General features: G+C 32.3%; 1 protein-coding gene and 1 long non-coding RNA gene across 2 annotated transcripts in view; one reads left to right on the top strand and one right to left on the bottom strand.

The window, feature by feature from the left end:
* Positions 1–332: 332 nt before the first annotated feature.
* Positions 333–6,159, bottom strand: LOC146997249 (uncharacterized). The gene is made up of 3 exons (XR_015041254.1): positions 6,092–6,159; positions 3,460–3,549; positions 333–474 (listed from the first exon to the last, which is right to left on the bottom strand). It is a non-coding gene; the product is annotated as an uncharacterized LOC146997249 (long non-coding RNA).
* A 13,038-nt stretch (positions 6,160–19,197) lies between these two features.
* LOC118204934 (uncharacterized) overlaps positions 19,198–22,584 on the top strand; it is a 98,156-nt gene continuing 94,769 nt past the window's right edge. The window contains exon 1 of the mRNA XM_085817131.1: positions 19,198–19,347. The gene's annotated coding sequence lies outside the window, so the exon portion shown is untranslated. The remainder of the gene's footprint in view (positions 19,348–22,584) is intronic.

Below are 22,584 nucleotides of genomic sequence, written 5' to 3'. Positions count from 1 at the left end.
AAAAACTTTTTTACGTATACCAATTTTTTGAAATATCTGCAAATTTTTGTATCTTCAAGGAAAGCTTATTCTTTCACCTTTAGTATATAAGTAATGGTAATTTACCAGATAAAATTACTTAATGGGGAATACAGAAAAATATCTAACCACTTACCTTTGTGACTTCATCTGCAAAGAGACTAAAAAAGTAGTTCAGCTAAATCTGCTATAATAAATATTTATAATAATGCTAAATTATGCAATATCTATTAATATGACAAATTTATTTGGATGAAAAATAAACACATTCAGAAATTTATGGCACTATATTATGATTAACAGAGGAAAAACACTTTTCAAAATTCAAAATAGTTTTTATTAATCCAATTTATCACATTTTATTTGAATTCATGAAAAACAATCTTATATCCATGTATTCTTATGTATATAAGAACTCTTGATAAATTGGATCTCTGTCATTGCCTTTCACAGCACCTAAAATAAAAAAACACTCACAATTACTATATGTGAATATAATTCATAATTAAATTTAAACAAATGACTATTAGAATGCAAATTAAAGGAAGCATTTAAAATATTTTAACATTTAGTACCTATAAACAGAGTAGCAATTATTTGATTTTTCGATTATAGTAAAATAAACATGGGGGATGCCTTTTAAAATTTTTTATGTCAGAAAATAAACTCAAACCACCAGCTGAACATATGAGCAGTTTTATCAATCAGCCACTGGTAGGTAACCTAGATACTGAATCAACATATAAAGTTGCCAAGATAAAGAGAGAAACAAAATTATGATAATCACATCTTACATATTCATAAAACTATTTTAAATTTAATGTGTAGGCAAGTCCAAAAAGAGTGAGAATGAATTTATTTTGCAACACAAAGTCTTGCAGGAGCAAAAAAAACTTGTCTCATGAGATTGGCAAGTAAAAAATAATTAACTGCATCTGGTAACATTTATCTGACAACACATAAGTAATTGTTAGCTACGTGCAGAAAATAAAATCTGATCACGGGCGTAGCTAGAGGGGGGCATCTGTCCCGGGGTGCAGAATCCAAGGGGCGCCAAACTGATGTTAGAACATTTTAGAATTAAATGTTTTCCATCCTTGGCAAGCAGTAGAGGGCGTGAAATCTTCAGTTGTCCCTGAGCGCTGAAAACCCTAGCTATGACTCTGAATCTGATCATGTTAATGCAATTTTAAACTTTTGAATTTAACTGCAGAAATTTACCAAAGAAGTACTTGTAACAGTAGTAAATGAAGATGTGACTAATCTTTACTGTATGGTACACCTTAGTTTCTGTCTGAAAAAAAATTGCAAAGTGGTATTGGTTGTTTGTGAAATGTGGAAGCCCATTGCGTCAAATAAGTTTTTCGGTAACCCAAATGTTGATAATGTTGGCGAAAGTAGCCTTTGGGGGAAAAAAAAAAACTTTTTTTTTGTCAATAAAAAGGAGTTATTTCTGCAAATATTGCCAACATGCTGTGATAAATTTAGTTTTGGGCTACTTTTTTTAATAGTAAACCTTTTGTACAGTCCCAGGTTTTTGGTTCTTACCATTCTTTTCAATTGCTGTGTTTGGTTGCACGGAAGTGGTATGGTCTTGTATTTTTAACATGCTATTTATTATTTTGGTGTGAATACCATCGTTTGAGTATGTCTGAGGTGACTAAGAGACAAAAAATTTAATTGAATTGCTTACCTGGAGGATGGTGGTGGGAAGCCTAAACATATGCATGTGAAAAAAAAGGTATGTTAAAAAAATGACGTTTCATTTATTTTTTGTCTCTGTGTGTTAATTTTTGTTAGAAGATTTGTTGTTTAATGTTTTTATGTTAGGAAATATGTATTTTTGGTAACTTATTCCTCTCTGTTTGTGTATATTTGGTTGTCTGTGTGTTAAGACAGTGGCGAATTTTTTCTGGTAACTATGATATTTTTAACTTTCTGATTTTCTTAAAGTGAAAATAGATCAATGTGTACATGGACAAAGTTAAGGCAGTGCACAATTCCCAGTTTGTGCAGTTCTCTGTTTTAATAGGTCGATGTGTACATGGACACAGAGTTTGTGTTTGTCTTTGACTTCTTATTTTGGTTTTGTGTAGCGGCCACCTTGAAATTGGTGCCGATCCTCTCAGGTGACGATCCTGATATAAAAAAAAAGAAACGATTCGCCAAGGGTTACAGTAGAGTAAATTTTTACCAAAGATGTTCTACCATAATCACCATTTCAGTGGTTTAAACACTAGTGGAGCAGTATGCAGAGATGAAGATTTGAGTTTTGTTTACACAGTATGATGGTTTAGGCACCCAGCCATTACAGTGAACAAAATTATAATAAACATAGCCACAATAATTGTCTATAAATATTGATGTATAACACTGCATTAACTAATATATTTCTTATGCTAGTATATACAGAATCCTTAATTGAAGGGAAAATCAGAAGACTGTGCATGCATTTTCCTTTAACTGAAACATGGATTTGACCAAACAAATCTCAGTCTTACGGGACATGCCACACTATGCAGATAGACAGTAAAAAGTGCTTGTGTTGTTTTTATTTGTTAGAGGTATGAAATAAATATACTTCTAGATTTTAATTTTTTCTTTTCTTGTTTTACATTTGGATTACCTATCAAAAAGTAAGAAATTTTGATATTATTACAATATAGGAGTTAAAATAACAATTATTGGACATGTTAAAGTAATGAAAATTTTAAATTAGGTTAAAAAGTAACCCTTAATGTGGCATATTTTTGAATTAAACTCTATCGACATTAAAAACAACAAAACGTCCCTCTTTATTAAGGACTTTAATTAACTAATTTTAAATACGGAGCTATGAATTAATTTTTTCCCTTGCATGTTATAATAACTGAATTAAAATTACTCTGATACAGTCAAAATTCCTAAATGCAAGTACATAAAATTTACTTTAGCAATTTAAAAAGATGAGACACACTGAACACATGAATAAATTTCTATCAAAGAATAATTTATTAAATTTGGCCCGTTCCATAGTAAACTTTAACCATTAGATTACATTATTACACCATGTTATCAGTTTGAAAAGCAAGTCATATGCCAGATCTTGTATGTAAAAGAAATGCACAAAATAATATACAGATTATTGAAAAATGATGTATACCAATGTTTATAGATATGATTAAATGTAACAGAAAATTTACTGTCACAACCACATTTTTATGTGAAATGTATTATTTTAACATTTTACAATATTTAAGGCATGGCACTAAATGCAACATTATGTGCCTGGATATAAGTTAGTAAATTAAAAAATAATAATAATCAAAGAATTAATGTCATGAAAAATTTCAAAAACAAGCAGAATTTCATTTAGAAGACCTTTAGACACTTATGATAAATAAATCTGAGAATTCTTCACCCAAAATTAAATCATAATTAACTAAAACCAGTTTGACTGACCTTCTACAAAATCCTTCAGCTGCAATTTTTTCTAGTTTGAAAACCAAATTCTTCTTCACATGGTAATAACATCTTAACCAGTTGAAATTCCTGCAGAAAGTTTGATAACACAGTAATAGAATTAATAGAATAGAAAAATTAACACAAAAGTGTAGAACATCATTTAAACTTAACATTATTACAAATTTTGGTGCTTTCTGACTATCTGCAAAGCTGTGAAAATTGGCAAAATGGTTAGTTTATGGTTCATATCTACTGCTCTGTTCACAAGTAGTAATTCAAATAAGCACTTTATAAGAAACAAGAAATTTTAGGATGCACACACACAAAAATATATACATTGGGTCAATATTCACATATTTTTCATCCAATGGAATACTATTCAGAAATAAAGATTAAATATAAAGCATGTAAATACATGTGTGTGGTATGCATATTCATAGTTTTCTATTATCGTGTGCATACTCTTGCTGTTTTAGCATAAGTTGAAGCTGTGAGGGCAGATGATAAGAAAGTATCAGAATTTTTCATGTATAAGAAAAGATTGCCCTGACAATAGTATCTCAATTGTTTAGCACTGACATTTACATAGCGCATTAGAAATATATAGTAATATATGTATAATAAAAAGATAATTGCATATTATTAATTCATTTTTTTAAATGCCAAACTTTAACAATTCTTTCACATATAATTAAACAGAATTCTTTCACATGAACATCTAAAATCCATTCTTAACTAAAGAATAAATAATAAAACCATGTAAATTTCTTATCAAGCCCATCATTTCCGAAATGTCTACTTCTGAAAGTTCCCAGCATTTCTCAATATATTATTAAATTACTAAACTAAGCATCAATGATCGTCATGCTCGCTAATGTGGCAATATCTTTCACACTTCTTTGTTACCACAAGTAACAAGTAGGCTTCAATAAATCTTTAACTGTTACATGCTACTTTTGTCTAAAATTTGTACAAATAATAAAATTAAATGAGCTCTTTATAATATGCTCAAAGAAATAATTTTGTATGAAAATTTGTATGTTATATATTGGCCTGATTAATGATTCAGGAAATAATTCGGGTTTTCAAAGTGCTTCCAATAATTCAAATTTCAGCTTGTGTCAAAATAAAATCTATAACACAAAGATAAGCAAATTTCCTTATGAACAATGCATTTTAACATTACTCAATCACTGGCAATCACACAGTACTGATTGCTTCAATAAGCATTACTGTAACTGTGTTATTTAAAAGACTGTAATGTCTTAATTATTTCCTTAATTAAAACATTACAGTCTTTTCCTCCTTCTAACACCAAAAGAAAACCCAGATAAGAAATATAAAAATATCAGTAAAAATAAATTATATTATTGAATGACACTTTACATTAATTACACTTATGCATATATTATTTTATTATAAATTATTTCAAAATCAAAGGAGAGAAGGGGGAGAAACTTTAATATTGACATTTCTAAAATGATATAAACATTAATCATTTAGTACAGTTTGTTATTTCAGGCAAAAAGAATTCATTTTTCTGGATAGCATTTATATTTCCATCTCACTTTCAATGAAACATCAAGAGAAATGCATATAATTTAAACACCAGTTTATTTTATTTATCAGACAGATTATGTCAACTCGAAAAAACCTATCAGTAAAATTCGGTAGTAATAATTCTGAATGTTAGGCAACTTGCAAGATTCAACAAAAATTATCAATACTTTTATTATAATGACAATACTACAGTAACATGAACATAAAATTAAACTGCATATAACTATAAAATAAGCCAGCATATAATAATGGTGCATTGGTTTCTAAAACAATGGGCTCGATGAAAAACTACATGTATTATGGTAGCTATTCATATTCTTCAGCTTTCCTAATATTCTCATGTTTACTTTACATAACTAAAGTATCTAAAATACAATAAAAATGCAAACAATATTTATGAGAAAATGTTAAAAGCAATCATAAGCATTTGATTGAATGACCATATTTGTCTTCCTGCAAGTCGAATCTTAAAATGATATGCAGTTTGAAAAATGCTTAATCCTTTTATAAAATATTCAAAAAAGATTTAAAAAAGGTACTGTTCTGTTATCAGGATCGGGTTCAGAATTGTATTTATGTATGCTTGTATATTTGTATGTTTGTGTGTCTACATATACACATCTATGCACATACTTACGAACACAGGTTCATACATTTCCGATTCTGGTCCCAATAACAGAACAGTACCCCCAAAAAAACTTGAATTACAAACTAGATTAAGATAATGTTTCAACCATACATATTTTGGACAAAACAATGCAAACTCTTATTTTTATACAATTGTTCAAACTATTTAACATAAATTTATTGCTGCAATAAAATAATAAGCAATCTGATTACACATATTATTTTGAAACTGAATGCATAAACTAGACTAAAAAAAATTCAGTCATAAACATTTGGATAGCAGGGCAAATTAGATATTTGAAAAGACAGCCAGCCATTGAAATACACGTAATTCACGACAGAATGGTAACAATTCATAAAGCTGTGAAACATTTAACTGTCAAAATGACATAAATTCGAAAAGCAAAAAAAGTAAACATACAAGTATTGCAACTGAACTTACCTTTCATGCAACAAAAAATATCCATACGAGTTAACCTCGTGGCGCAGCCATTTTGGATTTCGTTTCAAATCAGACAGATGTTTACGGATTTGCGGAAGAATACGAGGAACTAGTAGTTCGCCGGATACAATGTGCAATGACGCGAAAGAATATAGTTCTGTAGAACTTCCTACATTATTCCGTAATAAATAGTACTATTTCCTAATTTTTTCTTTATCTAATTAATTAATTAATATTTATTACCCTATTAATTAATTAATAGGGTAATAGTTAAATAATGCCGAATTCATTTTTAATGAAATGTAAAATTTTGCATGTATGGGACGACCACCTTCCGTCCAATATTTCTGAGAATATAAACAAATTTTGGAACCTGAGAGTATCAGTAAATAAATATATAGAATATCGCCTCTCAAACGACCACTTCTGAAAGTGACCAATATAAATAAATATTGATATTAAGCATTATTTCTATAAGACGACCATCTCTATATAAGACCAAAGTTTCTAGAATCTTGGATAGTCATCGGAGATGTATCTTTACTGCGAAATTATCGCACGACTGTAATTCAATATCAATAACAGATAGCGCGATTGAAAAACATTTTCTGTCCTGTAATTAGAGGAAAAACATTTTCCTTATGAGGTATTTCTCCCGCTTTCCTAGCGTGCCTTCGTGGTGTAATAGTTCTGCACGCTGGGCCGGTATTTCAGATGTCCGTGGTTCGATTCACGGCGAAGGCGGTTACTAATTTTTCATCTCTACGGCTTCCCAAAAAAATCCTAATGTCTCTACAGTGGCGCCCGAATTAAAAAGGTGTTGGATGAGGTATATCCACACCCAGGATTTAGTGATTGGATCCCCTTAAAAAAAAAGTCGGCCTTTAAAAAGAGAAGTAATATAAGGTATTTCTCCCGCTTTCCTAGCGTGTCTTCGGCCCACCAGCGGCCGAGCGGTAAAGTCGCTGAACCCTGGTAGTGCGATCCGAGGTTCAAATCCCGCGAACGGGCTGGCTGCATGGGTGTTTTCGTGTTTTTCCCCACGTGTAACGTGTATACGAGCCAGTTTCCCTTAGAAAGTCCTCCACGAAGACACCCCTCCCCTTAGGCAGATAGCCCTAGTGTGCTTTGTCATAATTAAATACACCACCACCACACCTAGCGTGTCTTCGTGGTGTAGTGGTTCTGCACACTGGGCCGGTATTCCAGAGGTCCGTCCTTCGATTCCCGGCGAAGGCAGTTGCTAATTTTTCATGTTTCCTGCTTCCAAAAAAATACCTAATGTCTCTATACCCAAATTTAAAAAAAAATTCGTTTCCGTAATTAAATATATATATATATCTAATTTTACCTATATTTGTAGTAGGGTTTGTAATCTGTAAGTAATTATACATGTAATTTATACATTTTTTATAAAAAAAATATATGTTATTTAGAATTTTGCAAATATTCTAGAAAAGGCTAATCCATTGAAAAAAATCTTTTCCATGACTAAATAAATTTTTAAAAACGTCAGAAAAAATAGCAGTTAAAATTAATAACAAAATAACAAGAAATCATCAATCATATCAATATTTTTAATGTACAGCATTTAGAAACAACTTAGTAAAATACATATGAAAAATAAAATAATGTGCAAGTTTCAGATGTGCAATGTCAAAAAATTAAAACTCGTAAATTTGAGAACAAATATCCTCAAAATGTTTGACAACGAAAGTCCTCCGGACAATGCAGAATGAATGTCCTCAGGATGTGAAATTGGTGAACTCCTCAGGACATCTGAGAATCAACATCTTCAGGACATCCTGTCATATCCCGGGACATAGCGACTTAAATAAGACATCCTCAGGATGTTAAATTACGATCTCCTCAGGACATCTGAGAATCAACATCCTTAGGACATCCTAAGTATGTCCCGGGATATTGCGACTTAAATAGGACATCCTGAGGATGTTTTGTGCTATCGGGAGAAGAACTTGAAAACAGCGTTGCTTCATGAGTGGCAAAGATAATCACAGGAACTGATAAACTGCTCCATTTCAAGTATGAAGTCACGTTGTGAAATCTATAGGATTGTTAGAGGGGACCATACTCCCTATAAAGGCCCGTCCACACGAGGACGCTCCCGACGTAGTTGACGTAACTTTTTTGACGCCGGCGTAAATTCGCGTGACGCAGAAGACGTAAAACTGAGTACGCTCCTGTTCAGCTTTTTCGCCCGCGACGCGCGCGTTTAGCCAATAGCCGACCGAGTTCTTATCACGTGTCATAATCAGAAAACCTTCTTGCTTACCCGTTTCAATATGGCGTTAGAACCACACAGAGATCAGTTTTTGCTTAGAAATATAACTGTATACAGCAATAAAATAATCAGCATTGTTCACGCCATCTTCAGATTTCTCAAACCGTACATATTGGTATACATTTAAAATTCTCATTAAAGGGGAAAACTGTATATTTATAAAGCAATGATCCGACCAGTATATCTATATGCTTCACCTATTTATAACACCTTAAGTAATAGGAACCTAAATAAATTACAGTTTCTACGAAATCAAAGTTTCTGCCTTACAAAATTCTCCTTAATTATTACAAATATTTACTATATAATGTTTAATAAAAAGCTCTATAAATATCCCAATATTAAATACACCAAAAACTAACTTCAATGTAACAACTTTTAAAATAAAGCAGTTGACTGTGAAAGAATATTCAATAAAATGCAATTACGAAATTTTGGAGGAAAGTTACAACTTGTGTCATACAGCAATCATTTATTGAAGTTTAATTAAATTACCTTTGCAGCGACTTCTACTTTTTACATTATTTTTCACAAACCCTGCTATCACAGATAGCTGAGTGGTCAGCGCGCTGCTTTGGTAGCGGAGTAATGGAAAGGTGGCGAGTTCGAACCTCACCCGTAGACGGTATATAATTCAGTTAGCTTTTCTCATCTTGAAACGTGTTTCTTATATTTAATCATGAATCATTGTATTCTTATTTTACCTATTATTATTGTTTTCATTTCTTATTTTATTCATTATTATTATTGTTTTTAATTTAGTTTAAAAATGTGCAGTGCAAATAGAAATCCTTATGTAATAATATATCTGCATCTCTTTATCATATATCAGCTATAAATTCTCTCTTTATTTTTACTTTATTGCATATTTTATCATGCACATAATTTAGTAATTAATTAAGTAATTTAATTCTCTTTATATACTGTATTCCAAACCAATTTTATCAATCCTAATTTTCCTACGATATAGAATCTGCAAGTCTGTCAAACTGGTCGATACTCATCCTGAAGGAATTAAAAAACAAGTAATATACCCCCCAAAAAAATTAAGTCAGTTCCTACTTAGGTCTACAAAGAAAAATTTTAAAAATACAAAAATAAATAAATAAAAATACAAACAGAATTTTTTTAAATTAAAAATTTAAAAAATTTTAATATGTGAAAACACTGTATTAATATCAAGTGTCATTCACTACACGTTTAAAAAATTGTATTTGAACTTGAGTGGATGAATAAAAAGCATTTTATGCACTGAACATTTGAACAATATATAGGGAGAGTGTGAGCTAATAGTAGGAATTTAATAATTCCGGATATTCCTTTCGCAAACAAACAGTAAAAAAAAAAAATCTCTTTGAACAGGTCGCTCTAAATAAATCTTTCGGACACATTCTTGCCATTTTTTTTGCGGTTTTGCCTCTGCTTAATAATAATTGCACTTAATAGTAAAGTTTCAGCTATATTAAAAAATTTAAAAAAAAAAAAAAATTTAAAAAAAAAAAATCATCTGATTCGGACAACTTGCCGCAAACATACAGAAGAACAGCGAAGTAATAAGATACAGCGCTGTTGACGCTATATTACAGCGTCACGTGATTTTTGCGCAACATAATTCTATTGGTTAAACGCACTCTTCGCAAGCGTACTCGTTTGGACGCTTTTACGCTGGTAACGTAAAAGCGCGTTCGTCAGTGCATGATATGTGCATGATAAAATACGTTTCGAGCGTACTCGTGTGGACGGGCCTTTTAAGCTGAATAATGGCGAAGCTATGAAGGGCCTGGAGTACAGCCGAGAGTAATAATAGGTTCAGAGAGAGTAGCCTTGTAGAGTTCCTCTTTTTGTAAATACTAAATTACATTTGAACGTGAAGAATCTTAAGAACTGCTAAGCGAATAATCGCTTAAGTTCGTGTGACAAGAAACAACAAAATGGAAGGGTAAATAACCCTTTATTATTCAAATAAGATTTAACAGAACTCCGTCTTGAAGGGTACAATAAAAGCCGACACTTGGGCTTTAACTTAAGAGGCTAAGAAGTAAACTAAAAGTAATTTAAACTAAAGAGATATAGCCGAAGCTATCCAGATTATAACCGAGTTGGCCCCTTAACACTAATTGACTGCGAAGCTATCAAGGGCCTGAGTACGGCCGAGCGTAATAACAGCTTTGAGAGAGAGAATAACCAACAAGGCGCACGCGCGCTAATCACAGACTCTGATTCTCTTTAGCTCAGCAAGTAGCACTTCGCAGTTAAATACCGCTCCTCCTCATTATGTATTCAGACGTGATTCCAAAACTACGTTCTGGTTGGAAGTAGTAAGATGAAGTTAAGAATTTGACAGGAAAGAAGTTTAACTCAAAAATTTAACTGTTAATAAAATTAACATAATCCTTATAGCCTAAAAAGGCGGACGTGGGCTAGGCAGAATCACTGGTTCTCTCTGATGAAGACAGTAGAACTTCGCGGTTAAATACTTCTCCTCCATTTGCATTCAAACGCGATTCTAAAACTAACTTCTGGCCGGAAGTTATAAGTTGAAATTTAGGAAGACAGGAAAGGAACTTCAACTCAAAATTTAACTGTTAGGAAAATTAACATAATCCTTACAACTATAACATTTTTATTCTATGTGCTTTTTATACTCTAAATTTAGTAAAAAAATGATGCTAATAAAAGTCAGGAAAAGACAATCATTCTTATGTTTCATCAAAGTTTTTGGCGATTCTTTTGAAGACTACACACGATTTAACACGGCAGAAGTCATTAATTATTCCAGAGGAAAATAAAACAGAAGCCAATTTAATTATGAGAGCAATTAGGAAAAATTCATGGCTCATTGCGAGAAATTATTAATTATGATAACTTTAATTAAAAAGCACAACGTGAAGAACTAGTCTTTAATTAAAATCAAAAATTAAAAATGAGTTTCTTTTGATAATTTATACTAAAGTATGAATATTAAACTTGTTTATGATCCACCATTAGAACGTTAAAAACACTTTAGAAAATGTAGAATACATTGAAATTACAAGAATGTGTTTGAAACTGAAGGAAAACATATTAGTAATGAAGACGTTAGATGAAGGAATAAAGTTTAATTTCTGCCGTTGAAATTCCACAAAGGCAAGTAACTCGATAATTTAAATATTAACATAATGATGAGTCACCACAAATAAACTTAGAATTAATATATTCCACTCGTTTTTGAATAATGTATGCATTTTGTTATGTGGACACTTTGAATAACTAAAAGTTAGCAGTTTAAATTAGACAGTTAAAATTTTTGTTTCTTGCATATGTTAAGAATAAGTAATAAAGATTTAGAAAACATTTTTTGACTTTTCAAAAATTCATTGAATAACGCTAATAGAAGAAATAAATGTGCGTTAAAGTTTACGACGAGATATGTGATTAATGAATGAGTTAGGTACAGCAAAGGTTAATTAAAGGGTAAAACAGTGGGAGTATAAACTACTTAATTTTCTCCCAGTTAACAAAACCTAAAATTTATGACATTTTCTGATTATCATTAACTAATAATTTAATATTTTATTATTCATTTGTTCTGTTTATGTCATTTTTAATTTTATGTACTGATGATAGAACACACAAAAAATAAATTTGGAAATCAAAATCCATAATCACAAGTAAATTTATATGTATGATTATCATAAATTAGCTTATAAATCTTGCATTATTAATAAAGAAAAATTCTATATTTGATTTATTAGACGATTAAAAAATAAATGATTCCAAAAAAATTTAAGCATTAAATTTGTCGTTAAATGTAATTTATTATTTGAATATTTCTACAAAACCTCTTGTAATATAAAATTAAAATTTAAAATTTAAAACTACTAAAAAAGCTCTTTTTTTTTTTTTTTTTTTTTTTTTTTTTTTTTTAAACTCTTAAGCAGAAGTTGAAAATCCTAGTCACTCTGATGTTCGGTATTAAAAATTGCGTTGCTCATCAGTATAAAAAAGTTATTCACTTAGAAAATTAATTTAGATATATTTCTCAGCAAACTTTTGCTGCTCTATTTTTATAGAACACATGTAAGAAATCAAATACGTTTTAATAAGAAATTCAATAAGCAAAAATCCCTATTTATCAATTACAAAATAAGCAAAAAATCTTTATTTATCGATCGCAAAAGTGCTAATTCTAATTCTTTTTGTATATAAGCGCCTGTACTCGAAATTAAATCTAAAGGTAATGATAAAATTTTGTTGCCAGCATATTTTGTGAGCATCTTATCACACTATTCCTTGCTCAGAATAGAAATGCAGAAACAGACCCGGGAACTTTTAAAACAGAAATTTAGGAGTTTAATTTTATTCTACAATAGCAGAAATTTGGTTTTATGAGTTGATAACATTAGATATTACTTTTATTTAAGCAGATAATCGAAGTATTTTTACGTTTTAATTATATTTTAAAATTTATAAATAAAAATATTTTCGGAGTTTTTAAACTGAAATTTTCTGATTGCGAGTTAATTTATCTTTATTTTCTAAGAAAACTTAGTCATTTTTGCAGACGGTTGTCTTTCGCAGGCGGCTGTGAGAATATGCACATGTTCCTTGTTGGGTTTTATTACATATTTTTCATCATCTTAAATAATATATAAATATTAGGCTATATTAATAATTATCACTCATCAAAATTTCAAAATTGAAAAAATATTCGATCATCTGGTGATAGCTAACCTGATTTCTTTAAATCTACTTTTCAGTCCTACTGAAAGCATACTGATATTTTTTTACAAGTACTGTGGCTCATATTTGTTTTGAAACACTTGTGTTTTTCAGTTTTATTTGCAGATATCAATTTCTTAATGTTGGCAAAGTGACATTATTTTTCTTTCACATGTAACGTTGCGCGCCTCCAACTTGCCTCCAACCCTACATTTGCCGCTGTCAGAATTTGGAAAACTTGGAAGCAGGTCCTAAAAACGACCTGTTGTAAGTTTCTCTAATTCTGAACTAACTGGCGAGAACCTCGTTTACACAAAAAAATCTTATGTAACAAATTGTATACTAAAATTCTGTTGCTCGTTATAACTCTCTCTTCTTACAGCAACTTTTCCTGGACTTCATCAATCAATCTTGGTCTTTCCTTCCAGCATCTGCAAGGAATAAGTATCAGTATCTTTCTAAATACATTGTAATTTACACTTTCTTGACACAATAAATTTTTGTTTTTAAACGATTCGTTTTTCTTAGTTATTGCTTACTTCACATTCATTCAATTTTTCAAGCATTAATTTAACTTTACCCTGGCTCTCCACCGTGTGTGGTGTCAAACGGGAATATTCGTGTTTTAGTCTTACAACACTTCCCCTAACCACCATGATTTGTTAGAATTCAACGACCAAATAGACACACCTTACTCGACATTCTACAACTCCATGAGCTACTTTAATAGTCTTAAAAATTCAAATGTAGGTGGAGAACCCTACAAAACACATTCATTCTAACTTCCCCCTCATTCATCTTTAAACATGCAGGCTTTCGCTCTAAAGCATGACTTTATCTACAATTTAATACTTAAATTTTGACTTCATTGCTTTTAAGCATTCACTTTTAGCATCTACAATTTTATGCTTCTAGACTAAATTCTACTTTTACATAACATTCAAGTATTTACGTACATTTACAAAATTTTAATACATACGATTTTTACAATTTACCATACAATGAATAAGAGAAAATAAATTTTTACGTTACTCATTCTTCGCCAAACTGGCGGCACTGAAACTAAAATTCTTATTAATACAAGAATACGAAGTTATTTTTATCTTCGGCCAAATTTTGGCTTTAACATAACAGAATTAGTCTTTCGACCAACAGAAAATGCTTGTTTTTAGCTTTTACACTTAAAGAAAATAATACTTTTGCCTTAGCTAAATAAAGTAAAACAAAACTAAGTCTCAACCGAGACATATTGACTTTCGTCAAAACATAGAACTTCGTACTTATGCATAACATTTCGGAACAAAAGAGAAAAAAAAATTTATAGAAAGTTTTAACTTATCTTTGAGTTTTCGATGCTTGAAACTCCGTCATTCGTTTTTGGCAATATTGTTCCCAAGTTAGAGGTTTCATGGATGTCAATCTTCTCCTTATTGCCCTCCGAGTATCGTCCATATTACTTTTTCTTTTGCGTCCTCTACATGCTGGCCTCTTGGCGGAGTAATCGTCTGGTTGTTGGCATTACCGTTTTTCCCTGGGACGGCTGGTCTTGACGTCCTCCGGTCTGGAGTCCTTCTTGAATTTCTTTTGTTCGTCGTATTTTTGTGCCTCCTGTTGCCGTTTCAGTTTCCGGAACGGCGGCCTTGCTGGCACCTGACTCTGTGGCCGTGTGCGCGTTCTCCTTGATGTATAATTTCTGCTGCGATCCTTTGTAGGTGGTGTTTTTCTCTTTACCACGGTTTCTTTACCCGGTGCATCTGTATTTTTGTTTTTCTTAAACGCTGGAGTTTGTGAAAATTATTTTTTCTTTTTGATACCGACGTCCGGGTTGTAGAAGGGCTAGGTCTCTCTTCAGTTCTCTGTTTCTTGGGTGGTGGAATAGTTGTTGTTGCCTCTGGACCTTCTACTTCGTTTAGACTTGAGTCCTGCAAGAAACTTTTAAGGAATTCAAAATCATTTGGATTATAGTATTTTTTCACCTGGTCGGGACTTGCTTTACAGATTTCCCCTCTCTCGTTCTTAAGATATAATACTACTCCTTTGATTTCCTGAATTACATAGGGGCCTTCAAACTTTGGAGCTAGCTTTGCCGTAAAATTGTCTGGGGCACTTGATAAAGAAAATTTCCGCTTCAATACTTTATCCCCAACTTTAAAATCTGCTTCACGGCGTTTTCTATCATAATATATTTTCTGCCTATTTCTTGCCGTATCCGAGCTTTTAAGCGCCTGATCAATGAGCTTTTGCACATCTTTTTGTTTAAACTCCTGCTCTCTTTGTTGCACAAAGAATAATTTATCTAAAGGCGTAATTAATTTTCGGCCTAAGAATACGAGTATAAAAAGTCCAAAGTAGACATATATCTCGTCGATTTGATCTGTCTAATGATCTCGTCTATAACCGGCAAAGGGTAAACTGGAAATTTAGTTATGCTATTTAGTTTTCTATAATCGATAGCAAACCTCCAAGCCCTTTTATCCGAAGGAGGAAACTCGTTCTTTTTCCTACATAGTACGACTGGACTCGCGTATTCACTATTTATGGGCGTTATTATTTTATTCTTTAACATCTCCTGAATATGTTCTTCGATGATTAAGTCTTTTTGTTTATCATAGCGATACGGTTTAGTCCTACAAGGTTTTTCGGCATTTAATTGAATCTTGTGAGTCACGATCTGACAGTTTCCCGGTTTTTCTGAAAACAAATGAGAAAAATTACTCACCACTTGCTGTATTGCTTTACTTTCCTGGTCATTCAAATGGCTAAGGTCCAATTCAGGTGTCTCCACCGGTTCCACCACCCTCTGGTCCATCTCCAGCACCACGGAACTATCTTGAAAATTTAATTTGGCCCTCGCGGCCCTTAAAAAGTCCATACCTAAAATAAGAGAGTGTTGGAGGTGTTTCACCACAAAAATTAATACTTTGAGATTTTCCTCTTTTACCTGTAAGTTTAATGATAATTTCCCGATGCAGTGACATGTTTTTCCTTGCGCCGCTATAATTTCCGTATTTTTGGTTTTAAATAATCGTAACCTATAAAAATTCTTTTTGAAGAAATTTTCACTCATAAAATTTCCTTCTGCTCCTGTATCGATGAGGGCTTCTACTGGTACATCGCCAACCAGGACTTGTATAATTGGTAGCTGTGAGTTTTTTACGATGACTGTATTTAAATGTCTATTTGAGGGTTTTTTTAAAACTTCCGGGGTCTGGACCCTCCCTTTCACAGGCCCCTCTACTCGTTTAAAGCTTTCCTTTCAATCTGTGTCTTCTGGGTACGCGGATGTTTATTTTCAAATTTTCTTTTTGGGCCTTGACCTTCGAGTTTCGATGAGTTAGCTTGATAGCCCTTTCCCCCATAAGAGCGATTTCCATTTCTGGTTTCCTCATTTGAAGATTTCCTTCGGGTACTTTGAGAATACGTTGCCCCTCTCGCTTTTTCCGCTATTCTGCGATTTTGAAACTTCACCGCCAATTCGAAGAGTTCCTGCAATGTGCTTGGGTTTCTAATTTCAAAGTAGTCTTGAACAGCGGGTAACAATCTTGGTAATATTATTTCAATAATCTCCGCATCGGGTTTCTTCCCATACAGCATATCCGTTAGCTTGATTTTTCGTAGAATAAAGTCCGTCAATTCTGCTTTATCCCGTTGATAGAAACTATATAGTTCGGCTTCCAGTCGTGCGCGATCTTTCACTATGGGGAAGGCCTTTACTAACGATTTTTTGAAATTTTCAAATGTATATGTCTGGCTTCCAAATTCCCCTAATAAAAATTTGCGTACATTTTTCCACCATAGCGCGGCCTGTCCTCTTAGTGCTGATGTGGCGATGGCAAATTTTGTCTCTCAGGAACAGGGTAGAGCTGAAAGTGGTTTTCTAGAGCTTCTAGAAATACCGCCACCGAATTTTTTCCGTCGAAATGGATGTTTGGCTTGATTGACGTTCTCAAAGTCTGGACCAGGTATCCAAATCCTTCTAACTGGCTTGTCATTTCTTGGTGTTGTCCAGCGGTTTCCATCCAATTTTCGGCCATTTCAGTTCGATAAGTGTTCGGGCGCCAATGTAACGTTGCGCGCCTCCAACTTGCACGCAACCAAGGGGTGACTGTGAAAACTGTATAAAAGATAGAGTCTTGTGAAGGGTTTAAGTCCCTTTTTATTCAACGTAATAAATTACAATTGCGTGCTCTTGACGCTCACAGACTGCGCCAACTCGGCGGTCAAATAAAAATAATAACCTGAAAAGAAACTAAAGACAAGACTCTAACTACGAGGCTCTCTAAAATAACTAACTCACCGCGTTTTTCAATACCGCTGCTAATTCAGCAGACTTGAAGCTCACTTGAACGATTAACACTACTTCCCGCCAAGCACATAGGCCGAAACGCGGGGTTCTTCAATTTCTCTCTAACTACCGCCGCGCTCGTGAAGTCAGAATATCACACACCGAACTCGTTTCCTTCCTATTTAAATCATAATACTTCCGCTGATAATTTGAATCCTTGCGCGTTCTACTAAAATTTACATATTCTGGCATTGGCAGTTCCAGGGGAAAGTAAGGCTTGACAGGAAAGATAGTTTAAACTTAAAATAAATGTTAGTTAAAATAAATTTAAACCCTTCACACATATACTATTGATCAATGTCTTTTAAAATTTGCTTGTTTTGAGAAAAGTTATCAGAAACCTATTTGATAAGTAGTAACAATACTTTATTTAGAAAGTTATTAAAATGAGCTCACACAAGTGTATGGATACTTTAAACAAACAGTATTTTGAAAAAACATTAAAAAAAAAAAAAAAAAAAAAGAAAAACCTGAAAGCTTTGAGATTTTATATTGCGCCTAAAAGGGGCGTTTTTTTTTTAACGTTTTGTGTTTTACCTTTATTTATTAAATATCATGTTTTTCGCACTTAAACCATAAACTCAATTCAACAGCAATATGACGAAATATTTCAAAGAGCATATCTTTAGAATTTCCGATACACAGTCTCGCGCGCTGAAGATAAAATTTTTTTTTCGTACAGTGTTGCCATTGCTCGCTTTGAATTACATAAGTTTGTTAATCAAAAACGCATAAATGCTTTACAAAATATGAAATAGATAATAAACCAAATTCCGGCTTCTAGATGTCCATATTTGGGGGGGGGGAGAGAAGTACGTTTTTCAAAACTGGATGGCTGTAGGCACTGTTGTTTTATCACAAAGCGAAAAACATATATACATTTATGCAGGTTCTTCATTATTTAATTTCTTTAAATATAATACAGGGCTCTAAGATTTGATGGCAACAATTTAAAAAGTGATTCGCCGTTTATAGTGAAACAGCGCAAAATGCCAAAACGAAATTCATAGCTCTTCTGGGCACATCGACCCTTTGGCTAATAATGAGTCATTCAATACTTCATAGGATATCCTCTATAGCTAAAATTACTATTTTCCTGCTCTTTGACATGGATTCAATTAGTATTTTTCATGTAGTAATGTTCCAAAGAATTTTTGAATAACAAACTCAAAAATTTCAAAGCCAGCAGTGGCAACATTCGAAACGTTCGAACGAAACGTGCCAACGTTAGAAAACGAAAGTTAAAATTACCGAAGATCGAACTTTTTGATGGGGAAATGAAATATTGGCTTGCTTTTTGCAGCTAATTCAAAAGACAAGAAAAAAACACATGAAGGCAATTATTTACAATGTCAACTACTATTTCGTTGTAAAGTGGCTTTCATTTAAAGTTAGGATGTTGATTTTAATTATAGTGAACAATTTTGATTAGGATTTTTGGCAAAGCTATCGAGTATTGATTTGTTACTGAGTATGACTAATTTTGCATGTATTTCGCGCTTAGAATTTCTTTTTTTCGTAATGTTAGTTGATGTTAAAACTTTCTAGTGATTTAAAACATTCTAATGCTGTGATATAACTTCATTAACCGTTTTTCACGCATATACGAGAATAAACTTGGCAACTACGGCAATGGTAACCATGGTTAATTTTGAACGAGCATTAAAAAGTTAATAGGTTTGAGAATATCTCGTTCTAAAGTTAATTGTAATTTTTAACATAACGATAGAATTGAGTTCTGGCTTTGTTGCTTGATATACGAGATGAAAAGTGCTGCGTATATTAGGGAATTCTTTTCATTTGCTGCGTTAAGAAAATGAGGTCTCCTCTTGTTTAAGTTTGCGATGCTTGATTTCCAAAAGTTTTCAAGTTTAGGAAAGTCACACCTGGTTTATTCTCGACCTGCAAGTAAGTAGAAATTTTACGTCACAGGTAGGTGTGCCTAATTTATAAATATAACTGTGAATATAATTGTATTAAATGTTAAAAAATCCAGAATTACATTTTAATTTATCGCAACATTCTAAGTTGGAGCCTGCTGTAGTCAGGCGTGTTAAGAAATATTATCTAGCGATAAGAATATTTTGAGCGTTTTGCCTACGACAACTGAATTATTTGCGTTGAATTTTGTAAAACACAGTTATTTAAGATACATGCATATATAAGATACATGCATGTATTTTTATCGCGAAAAATTAAAATTTATTCAAGACTGCAAATGAATTTAGTTGAATATTTTTTAGCTTAAAGAACTATTTTTGGAAATGTCTGCATGTAAGGTATAGCGCGTACAAATTGAAAATTTTGGTAATTATGGGAGCATTTAACGAAGTGAAATAATAGGTTCTCCCTAGTACCTGTTCCGCTGAAGTTTTACTCAGAGCTTTATTTTGATTGTTTAGGCGGATTACCTGCTTTATTTTGATTAGTTAGTCCTTTTTTTTTTTTTTTTTTTTTTTTTTTTTTTTTCCTTACTGGAGAACCGAATGAATGAATGAAATTCAGATAGATCGTCGCAAGACCAGTTCCAGTTTCCTCTATATACCAATATGCATATGGAGCAATCAGTACTTGCATATGGAGCAAGCTTTTGCCGGTTATCTTGTCTTAGTATGCTCTAGGGCGCTAAAAGTATGTGAATGCTTGGGTGGTGGCTTGGCAAATGCGGTCAAGAGCAGGAGACTGCGTTAATTACGGAAGGGGAAAGTAAACGGCTGTGTCAGGGATCATAAGGGAAGATATATTTAAAAAAAAGTGTGGTACTTTTCCGTTTCGCCGGCGCAAATCTCGCCAAGCAGACTTTATTGGCGACAACATACAGTATACACATAAAAAATATTTAAAAAATTTTAGTTCTAAGAATTTTTTATTTTGAAGGCATAAGCATTTTAATATCGCTTAAAATTTTATAAAAAGCCAATAAATAAAGACAATAAATTTGTAAAAAGACATTAATTTAAGAATTTACTATGCTTTCATGGTTCAACATCCTGATTCGTTGGTTCATATCACGTGACCCCAAGCGATCTCATCTCACACAAACTATTCTACAAAAATCTAATGCTCTCAGTAATTATCTACATTAATTTCAAGTTAAATCTTAATTTGGAACACAAGTTTAAAAGCAAGAAATATTTCAATGCGTACGAATAGTTTACTCAGAAATTATGTAAAACTGCAGTGCTTTACTTCGCTAATGCATTCTCATTAGAATTGATGAATTTAATCTTTGACTTTACCTTTTCTATATTTTCGGCTTCGGGTAAGCGCTGTGATTGCATCCTGATTGACATAATTACCGAAAATGGCCTTAGGCATAAAACTGAACTATCTGATAAAAATTCTATGTAATTATATGCCAGTATTGAAAGAAACAATCAATCTGATAAGAAAAAGCTGCGACTTGTTTTGAAAATGAGGCCTAAAAGGTTACCAGCGAGAATATTCCGTTTGGCATCGATTGTACCATTATTGGCGACTTTATCGCTTGCGCCGGCAAAACGGAAAAGTACCAAAAGTGTTTTTAGGTCTCATTCAGTATTAGTATATCAGTATATCATTAACGTAATTAATGAAAGCCATTTGAAACCAAAATAGGATTTGCATTAGTAAATTATAGTTATGAATAATGGCCCCCATTGTTCTGATTATTACTGGAATAATTTAAAGATTAAATCCGATAGTATCTTAAGATGTTTTTGCAGTTGGAAGAACAAGAATATAACTCATTTTGATTCACCTTTCTTTTCTTTACGAATGACGAATATCTGTTTGCCATACACGCGATCAAATAGGGAATAAGTGTTTAATCCGTAAGATTATAAGTATTGATTAACATTTCCTATAACTACTTCTAATTGAGGCTTTCTAAGAGCAACCCCCTTAATTTTGACTCGCAGCTTTTAATTTTAGACTAAAATATGAGCATAGAATCTACCTTTAAACAATGGGATTTATTTTTAAACACTGTGGCATGAGAGTGCCTAGTAATAATAGCTTTAGCGTCGCTAAGAATCATTTTCTGGATTCTCATATTGATTTTTTTCCAAAAAATATTAAAAGCTGCAATTGACGAGTATGAGCAATGCATAATACATACATATATAACGTAAGCATACCATAAAGAAAAATGAACCCCCAACAAAAGCTGATCGACTGCTATTAAACTCTAAAGAGGGGTTTATCAGAGGGAAAATGGCAATTAAAATCAATTAAAATTCCATTTAATTGATTTTTATTATTTATTTACTGTATCGATTTATTACTTATTGTAATGGATTGGATTATTTGAATATGAATTAGCTGAATATTTAAGAAAAATATTATGACTGCGAGAATAGGAAAAAAAACATTTCTTGAATATTTACGTACTTTCTTATAGAATGCAGATGAATTCATTTTTACTCAACGAAAATCAAAATTTAGTAGCTAATTAATCTGTCCTGTATCGAGCACTTTAGTTCAGTGATCCGTATTAATGTGCGCTTTAAAAAAAAAAAAAACTTAAATGCTTCAAGAATAATCAGAAAAGGGCATAATTCTCTTCTTACCCTTAAATTCTTCAATAAAAAAAAACTGCATTTTCAGCTATAACCAAGTGAAATAATTTTCTAAATATAATTCAAAGCAGGAAAAATAAGGTACACAAACAGCTTGGAAATGGAACTAGCATTGAGATTCTCTTTAAGAAATATGGTGAAACTTAACAAAAAGTCTACGACGTGAAGTAATTTAGTAGAATATTTTCTAGCTCTTTATGATTAAATTGCACTCAATTATACTTTATAAACGAAATGTAAATACTATTTAATGTATATGTGTGGATGTGTGTGTGTGTGGCTCACTAGCGGCTGAGCTGTAAAGTCGTTGAACTCTGGCAGGTCGATCCGGGGTTCGAATCCGGATCGACGGGGATGGCTGTATTGGCGTTTCCGAGGTTTTCCCCACGTGTAATCTGCATAAGAGTCAGTTTTGCTTAGAAAGTTCTCCACGAGGCACCCTTACCCTTAGGCAAATAACCGTCGAATACTTTGCTATAATCAAACAAACCAGACCAAACAATAGATAAATAAATAAGTAGCTTAAAAATCGCTATATTTTATGTATACTTATCAAGTAGTATTTCAATATATATAATGATTAAAA

This window comes from Stegodyphus dumicola, chromosome 5, assembly GCF_044657685.1.
Source record: "Stegodyphus dumicola isolate Sdum_Otavi_A_Nest chromosome 5, ASM4465768v1".
Lineage (NCBI taxonomy): Eukaryota > Metazoa > Arthropoda > Arachnida > Araneae > Eresidae > Stegodyphus > Stegodyphus dumicola.
The sequence above is the reverse complement of the archived record's forward strand: the minus strand, read 5'-3'. Positions and strand labels throughout refer to the sequence as shown.